We start from the raw sequence: 8625 nt of genomic DNA on the forward strand, positions 1-8625 counted from the left end.
TACGAAAAAGAAAAACCTATATATAGATAGTGGTATGTGTTCGCTGACACTAAATAGACTTGGCTCGGGGCAGAACTGAGTGGCTAGGCTAAGTTCCCTAGTCTTCTATTGGCCTACCCACCCCTACGACATGGAGGCGCTTACCCTTCTCCAACAAGCGTTCCACCACGCGGCGATTGATTACCGCTTTCCGTCTCAATCCGTTCCAGACCAAGCCCCTTCTCTGATCGGGGGAAGGTCATTCTAAAACATCAGATCTCCCATTGATGCTGATCAAAAATAAGTTTATCCACCTAGAATATATGATAGGTACCGAAAGATTGGATGTCATTTCTAAACACCAGGCGGGACGAGCAGCCCTATACCACGTGTAGCCACACTCTAGTGTCCTTTTCTACTTAGTTGGACAGATCACTTCAGAAAATCGTATAAAAATCAAGCAAGAAAACGGATGCGCTAACGCGCAACGGCTTTCGCGCTAGTTGCTCAAAAAATCGTATAAAAATCAAGCAAGAAAAAGGTTCTGGCAGGCTGCGTGGGACTGTAAATCCTCTTTCGCTGGCTGGGCCCTTTGGACTCGAAATCCAAACGGAGTGAGTGGTTCGATTCCACTCTCAGAACGAGACTGAACGAAATAAAATGCAAGTGAAACGAGACGAGAATCAAATTGTAGGCTTCTTTCCTAAAAGCGGTGGTTCTCGCCTCCCCGTGCCCAAAGCGGGGTGGGCGACAGCGCTGCGGTTCTTTTCTTTATCGATCGGGTAGATCCATATGTTCTGAGGGGGGGACGAGGTGTAGCGCAGTCTGGTCAGCGCATCTGTTTTGGGTACAGAGGGCCATAGGTTCGAATCCTGTCACCTTGATGTGGTATTCACACAATGGGGCCGAAGTGCAAAGCCCCGCAGCCTATCCGTGGTCGGGAAGGCAGGGGTATTAAAAGTGAAACTTGGCTTGCGTGTGCGCGCACACAAAGGAGACTGAGTTGGATTGCAAAGCCTCTCAGACGGAAGGAACCTGTTTTAAAAACCCCTTTCTACAATCTTGAGAAATCTCACGCAAGCAACTACACGCCGCAAGTCTTCGGTATTGTTCGCAAGGAATTTGAAAAGATTGACTCCGCTTTTTTTCTTTTCGAGCATGCCAAGCCTCCAGTAGAGCGGAGTTCTGTGCATGAAGTAGGCGCAGTTTACAAACTAGTGAATGGTCAAATGAATAGGCTCGTTTCATCAGGGGTAACCAAGGAGTAAGAATGATTTGATAAAGTAAACATTCCCTTTGAGTGCGGTTCCTTCAGAACAAGCTCTTCCCTTTTCAGATTGCTTCTTTGGGCCACTTGAGCATCGACTGGGCAAGGTTGGATTCCCTCTACTTCGGGTGGCTACTATTTCTCAACAATGTTTTTTCATTTGATCCAATAGCCCTCCGTTAGATAGGAACAGCTTTGCTAAATACTGAGAACTCTCGAATAGAATATGAGAAGGGAAAGATCCTTTACATAAGGAACTATTGATCATAGGCGTACACTCTGAAAAGAATTGAATGAAACTCTCTTGTTTCGTCAACTTTGATATCATTAGCTGTCTCTGTAGCTGGCTCTCATGTCTGGTGTTCCAAGTAAAAACTTTTCAACTAGCTGGGTCACCGCTGTTTTAAACCCTGACTTGGAATCAGAGCCATAAACGAGTGATTCGGTCGGACGGACGATTGAGTTCTTAAAGCTTGGATCGGCACTTCTTGTGTTGAAACAAACACGCTGTTGCTAGCGCCCTCAACGCTCTCTTCGATCCTTCGCAAACATAGCTCCTTCTACGGGAGATAACTTTCGATCACTTTCATCTCAATTCGTTTCATTGGCTGGTCGAGTGGATGATTAGACACAGGCGGAGTATTCAAGTTGTCCCTACTTCAAGTTGTCCCTACTAACTAACGGGTCTAATTATCGCTGGCTCACAGGCTCCTTCGAAGCAAACATTCGCAGCGCCCCTCGCATTCAAGCTCTTGCTTTGTCCTGCGGCCTGCCCTCTAAGCAAAAGCAAGATCTAGACAAGAGTGAAAAGCAGTCAGAATATTAATAATCTAAAAAGGCCTTCCTTGGTTGTGTAGCTAATCCCCCTCCTTGACAAGAACAGAATTTTTGCATCTTCAAACTGGTTATGGGTGATACCCTCATTCCCCATTAACTCACTAGAAAGCCCTTTGAATAAGCCTCAGGAACACCCATTCCTTTCGGATCAGGGGGTGGTTGTTTTAACTACTCGTTCGGGGAACATTAGACAAAGTTACTTATTTGAGAAAGTAAATGAACCTGAAATAGGACCTATGTGATAGTTTGCAGCATGAGCATGTAGATGCTGGTTATGGTATCAGATCTGAGGACCAAGAATTTCCAAAGGATAGTACTAGACTCAATAAGAAGCTTTCAAAACATAACTTCTCATATTTGGTCTGTGGGCTACCACGCTTAAGCTTTCTTATCTTACTCTTTCCACTAACGTTAGGACTTAGGCGAGCTGCTGAATACGAGACACTTCTTTCTCGGCCGTGCGTGGTCTTCCCTCGGGGATGGGAGAATATAGAAGGTGGGTGGGTGGATCTCTATTCTCCATAAGGATAGGGTTGATTTGATTGGCATTCACGCCTTTTAGAAAGAGCCACTCAATGCAATTCTCTTTTAGGCGAAGAGAGTATGCCCAACTGGAGTGGTTTCCGCCTATATTCCTACTAATGTAATCTCCAAGATGGACAAATCTTCTTATCTGCGGATCTATTCCATGCCGGAATTCGACCTGCTATTCATGTGGGTATTTCACTTTCCAGAGTAGGATCAGCGGCTCAAATGTGCCGCAATGAAACAAGTAGCTGGCAAATCCAAATAGGAACTAGCTCAATTCGCAGAGTGACAAGCCTATTATTCGCCTCTGCTCTCGATAAAACTAGCCAGAATCCATTGTTTTTATGACGGGAATTGCTTAAACAATCCCAATCAAACCTTCTCCCAGTGGAAGAACAGATAGCTACTATAGCTACCGGAACGATAGGATATCTTGATTCGTTCGAAATTGGACAGGTCAAGCTATTTCTGGACTGGATGAGTTACGTAAACACCTCAAAGATACTCATTCCAAGAAATTCGATCTTCTAGCCAGCTTCTAGCCAGGTGGATAAGGATGGAATCTGGTATCCAAGAAGAGGATGTTGGACATTCTTCATCCCGGAGGGCCGGGGAGAGGAGAGATAGCATCACTCTGACTTTGCCGGAAGGAGGAAAATCCAGAGTTGGCTTTGGGAGAAGAGAAGGAAGCTCTCAGGTTTAGTGATTCATACCTGTCCTGTCTTTTGTTTCCAGGGTTTCGATTTCCGGTCCAGAGCTAGTCTACTTATTTATTTTATACGGAAACGGAATTTTGCATATTATACGGAATTTGTCATACCAGGTTTTCCTAGAGTTGAGGAATTCTATCCATTCCAGGAAAAGCACTGGTTTGAGAAACTACACTACAGGAAAGTACTAAGGAATAGGAAGCTGCTACTTATACTTCTTATTCTTGTCCAAAGATGCCAGGCCGAGACAGAAACCCAACTAGTGAAATAGAACGGATCTCTCTAATAAACTGGGGTTCTTCTCTTCGGGTTGCTGGTATCCTTATATGGATCCGTCTTGTCTCCTCGGCTCGATAAGCTAGCAAAGTCAGTTCGTTGGATTGGTCTGTCCGGTCTGTCAGTCAGGAAAGCACGTCAAGTCGGTTAATAGCTCTGGTCCGGTTTCTAACTCGGTGAATTGGTATGGTCTGGAGGCCCGGCAATAACAATAGCAGACAGGTCAGTTGTTCAAGTCCGTCTGGTTGATAGGTCAGCTCGGTATAGAATCTTGTCTGGTTTCTGAAGTCGGTAAAGTCCAATCAGTAGAGTGCCAGTTAAGTTCCTCAAGTAAGGATCTTTGATTCCTCCAATTCGGTAGGTAATCATAATAGTCTCGGCTCGGAATGCGAAGATGCTGCTAATCTGTTAAAGGGATCTAGATCGCATTTATTTGATATGCGTCCCTTCTTCAACCCCGGATGTGTACCTGACGCCAGGGAATAACGTAGTTCTAAAGTAGTGACTCGTGTCTTGGAGGTCGTCCATCCAAATGTTCCTCTTTGCCATTGCCCGCGTCTACTCCTATAACCGAATCGATGGCCTATAGCGCCATGCCATAATGAAATTCTTGATCATTTCTTTGTTCGTAACATGGCGTAGTGTATCACTGGGTGCCACAATCCCATTCAATTCTTGTCCATTCAATACCATGGATATATCGATTTCTATTTTCAGAAAGCTCCTATTTATTTCGATTGATATCTCTAGCAAATATATGCGTAGCGTATGTCAAGATAAAGTAAATCAATCCGTATGACGGCAGGGAGCGGAGGCAGCTTCAACTCAAGTGAGGAGCAAGCTTACCTCGGGCGGGTAGATTGATCGGCTCCTTCATATCTCGGGATTTCGCTTAGGCCACCCAGGCCATACCATAGAAAAAAGATCTGGTTTCCTTTCCCTCATCAACCTGCCGTTCTTTTATTTCACGAAAGAATCTTTCCGTCCGTATTGAGCAACTCAAATTCCTAGAAAGCCGTTGGTGCACCCACCCAGTGAGTAACTACTAATGCAGTGAGTAACTACTAATGTTACGAACAAAGAAACTTTCAAAAAGTGGACCCAACAAGCAAAGCAACGGATTGGGCTGCACTGCCTTTCGGCGTTTTAGTTAGGCGCATCCTCTTGCGGGATGAAAATCTGCCATAGCACGCTCCGCGCCTTTGAAGGAACATTTGCTCGATGATGGTCCTACCCTACGCGGGCTTACTAACGATGGCCAAGCACGCAGTCATTCCCGTTCTATTTGATAGGGGAAGCAAGCTAGTCAAAGAAGAAGGAAGCATGGGTATAGGTAAGTCTAGACATATTGACACGGGCGTATACTGAAATAGGCATAAGGCCGCTAACGCTAAGGAGACAGCACCGCTTCTTTGTTCGTAACTAGGACATGTATTGATGCTAGAGGCAGACTCCTGGCACTTATCACTCCTTAGATGAAGCAAGACAAGAGTGAGTCCGCTAAGGGACAAGTATGACTAAAAAAATGATGGCAGATTTTTATGGAAACGATTCTATTTGAGTATATTGTCTCATTGGGTTTGTCATTGTCGATAGCTATTCTTGTCGCCGTTAGGGCTGGCCGGATGATCCATCACATAAATGCTATTAATGTTGAAACACAAGTAACTGATATATCCAAAGATGTTCTGAAAGAACAAATCATTTATCAATTGGAAATACTCTATAAAGTCTATAGAGATACTACTGAGGGTGTGCACTTACCGGCAGGAGTCAATCTCCAAGAAGTAAGCACACATCTCTTTTTTGTAGACGAGAGAGTGAGCCTTCTAAACAGTATCTACTGTGATCTTATTGCAAAGGGAACTGGAAGTGAATACTTTGGCCAAGTTATACAATTTCTTCTGGGATAGCTTGTTGTGGGGCTTTCCGAAGGGTCGTTCTGAGAGTGGTCTCTTTTCTTTAAGGTTGCATATATTGTCGGAGAAGGGAGGGCCAGGTCTAAAAGTGCCGAGTTGGGTTTGGGACAAGATCAGGAAATAGTGCATCTTATATAGTGGGTGCCAACTTGATTGCTGCTGGGATTGCTTGATAGGAAACTTTGATTGATACGAGCAGATGTGAATGAATTGAAATAGTCAATAGTGGTGATATGATCCCGGTATCTACACTCGGATCTACTTCTGCTACCGAGACTGCTGCTACTGTAAAAGCATCAGGAACGTGTCAATTCACTGAATAAAGTGCTCTTTCCATTGATTTATGGATGAAATCACGAAAAAGAGAAGGAACCACCGATTCTGCATCAAAAACAGGGGTTCTGGAGCCAGTTTCTCAAATCGTAAGTAGATCCAATCCAGGGCAGTTGATAAGTGAGGTTCTCCGGTCGAATGCAAATAAGCCAGAGCGTATCTCTTGTTTCGAGGAAGAAACAAACATCCTGGTCTCAATAGATCTTGATTCTATGCATGCGTCAGACACATCACGAGCCGGAACAAACGAGTGCTTTCAACTCACGAGCCGGAACAAACGAGTGCTTTCAACAATAAGCAATACCCGAGCTTCCTTCTACCAACCAGGATTCCGATACCAATTCCAATCTGGCACAGCACAAGGAAGTAGCGCACCAGAAGAACCAATACGAGAACCCTTCCTTCCAGCCAGAATCCGTCTTTCTTGTCCTTTGCATTCGAGGAATGGGATCTGCCTTGTGGAAACAAAAGCTATTTGTTCGAGTCAAGCAAGCGGACAGTCAGCTAAGAATACTGGAAGAGAACTCTCTAGCCCTGCACTTAAACTAGACTAGAAATCCGAAAAAACACTAGTTTTGGCCCATAGCGAAATAGAGTTTTTCTTCTCCGCGGACTCCCCATGCTTGGCGCCATAGGCTTTAGGACTTTTGGCACTAGGGAATCATACTTTGATCAGATCCGTGGACAGGCTCCCGAGGTCAAATCGGATTATGGACTTTTCCAGCTAAGTGAAAACGCACTTCACTACTAGCAAAGAAGTCAGCTCAGGGCAGGGCCGGTGGTAATCTCAGATAGGAACTTGCCGGGATCCTTCCATACCTGCCATCCACCACTACTACTGATCGTTTCCCAGAACGAGCCATACCTTTTCCCAGAATGAGAATACGGCTGAGGACGAATAGCGGCGCCTAGCTTTAGTTTCCACACGACACGATGGATCTATCACTCTCTTTAGCCAGGCCATTCTCTAGAGGAGAGTTCCGAGAATGAATTCCAATCTGGTACCAATCGTAGAAATCGTATTGTAGAGTTCTTCTCACGCCTAGCACAGCTACAAGCATTCCTCGAATGCAGAGACAAGACGGAGGATATCTGATCCCGCGGAACATCTGCTACCAACTACGGATTACCTTGTTTCCATGAAATCCATGTTTCTGGCACCTTGGCCCCCTCTACCTACGAAATTCTGATTCCTATGGTTGAAGAAAGTACAGCGTTGTCAATTCAACCTGAAAAAAGGGGAATAAGTTGACAAAGTCAGCTTGAATATTACGGTATGGATCAAAGGAAGCTATACCCGCCTTGATTTCTATCAAACTTATTAGATAGTAAAGCAGACAAGTCTGAAATGGAATGTTTGATCGGTATATGTAGGGCTCTCAAAAGAGAATCTATTTCAGCATAGTTGATTTTCAGAAGCCAACTAGAACTTCGCAGCTGCCGTATAGTTGATTGTTCCCACCAGTTTCGTTCTCATCTGGTCAGTTTCACGAATGCAAGGATTTACTACGACTCTCAGGTGTAAACCTTGGTCGTATACAGCGGTGAACTAGCTAAATATAGCTAGAGGAGTAATATAGCTAAATATAGCTATAGGGCATTCCACAGAGGTGAAATTCTCTCGGCAAAGCAGAACAAGAAGCAGCAGAAAGCAAAACAGTATAAGGGTCGTTCGGAGTTCCAGGCACAAAACAATTCTACAGAACTGGGTATACCAAACAGTTGATCAACAAGGCAAATGTCCACTAAACCAGCTAAACGGCTCACGAATTGTTTGGAATGCGACGGCAAATGTGATCTCCCAGCAATATCTCGAGTCCAAAACCTCACCCATCTACATATATCATCATCTGCGGCAAGAACATAGCAACACCAAAATCCTACCAGCAACTGCTGCAATGCACCCTCCTCACGACAGCCAACCATCGACGGTGTCAGACTATGATTCAGTTGCTGTACTACTCCTCTTTGTTCTGTTTCATGTTTTTGGCGGTTTCGTTCTTGTGTCTGAGTCCGAAGAAGACGGTGGATGTTGATCCAGTAGCAAAATTGTGCTTCCTGTTGCAGGATTTATGTATCGTGCCGTGCGTAGATACGGACGACATGGAAAAAATCCAGGTTTATGTACGACATGCTCTTTCCTTCCTTCATTCGGTGACGCACAGAGGTGGCAGAGTCTTGTTCCTGGAGTCGCTCACAACTTTTGGGAGCACCGAGATCCTGAATAAGATGCTGCACGAATTGGCTGAGGTGTTGGGAGCCCCCAATAGAGAAGGACGATGCGGAAAGGGATGATGGGAAAGTGACAAGACTGGACTTCGACTCGTTTAAAAAGAGTTGTAGCCGTACGGAATTCCAATTGGAATGGACCCATCTCATGATACAAGTTACCCTGGATTTCTTTCTATTCCTATTTCGCTGGGCAATTCTAGTTTTTGTTATGATGATCTCATGGATAGTAGTATTGAGTTCTATAAACAGATTGATAGTAGGTTTTAAGATAGCTTAGCCCTTGCTATGATTCAATTTGTATTGGAGAAGAGGGGCGCCAACCCTATGGGGAATGTAGCTATGCTGTACTTCTTCCTACTAGCTACGGTGCAGCACCTGTTCCTAGCTACGATGCTGCTCCTGTCCGCCCCTTGATTTATCACCGCTTTGGTCTTTTATTGGTCATTGATTTATAGACGGGAGGATAAGTACCCTGGCTCGACCCCAGATATCGATTTAGCATTCCATTATCGGATCTCCGAAACGGGAAACCAGAAAAGTAATC

At 44.8% G+C, this 8625-nt stretch overlaps 1 non-coding gene across 1 annotated transcript; it reads left to right on the plus strand.

Annotated features, from left to right (window-relative positions):
• Positions 1–788: 788 nt before the first annotated feature.
• trnP lies at positions 789–863 on the plus strand. The gene has a single exon. It is a non-coding gene; the product is annotated as a tRNA-Pro (tRNA).
• Positions 864–8625: the final 7762 nt, after the last annotated feature.

The sequence above is a fragment of the mitochondrial genome of Triticum aestivum, assembly GCF_018294505.1.
Source record: "Triticum aestivum cultivar Chinese Yumai mitochondrion, complete genome".
Classification (NCBI taxonomy): domain Eukaryota; kingdom Viridiplantae; phylum Streptophyta; class Magnoliopsida; order Poales; family Poaceae; genus Triticum; species Triticum aestivum.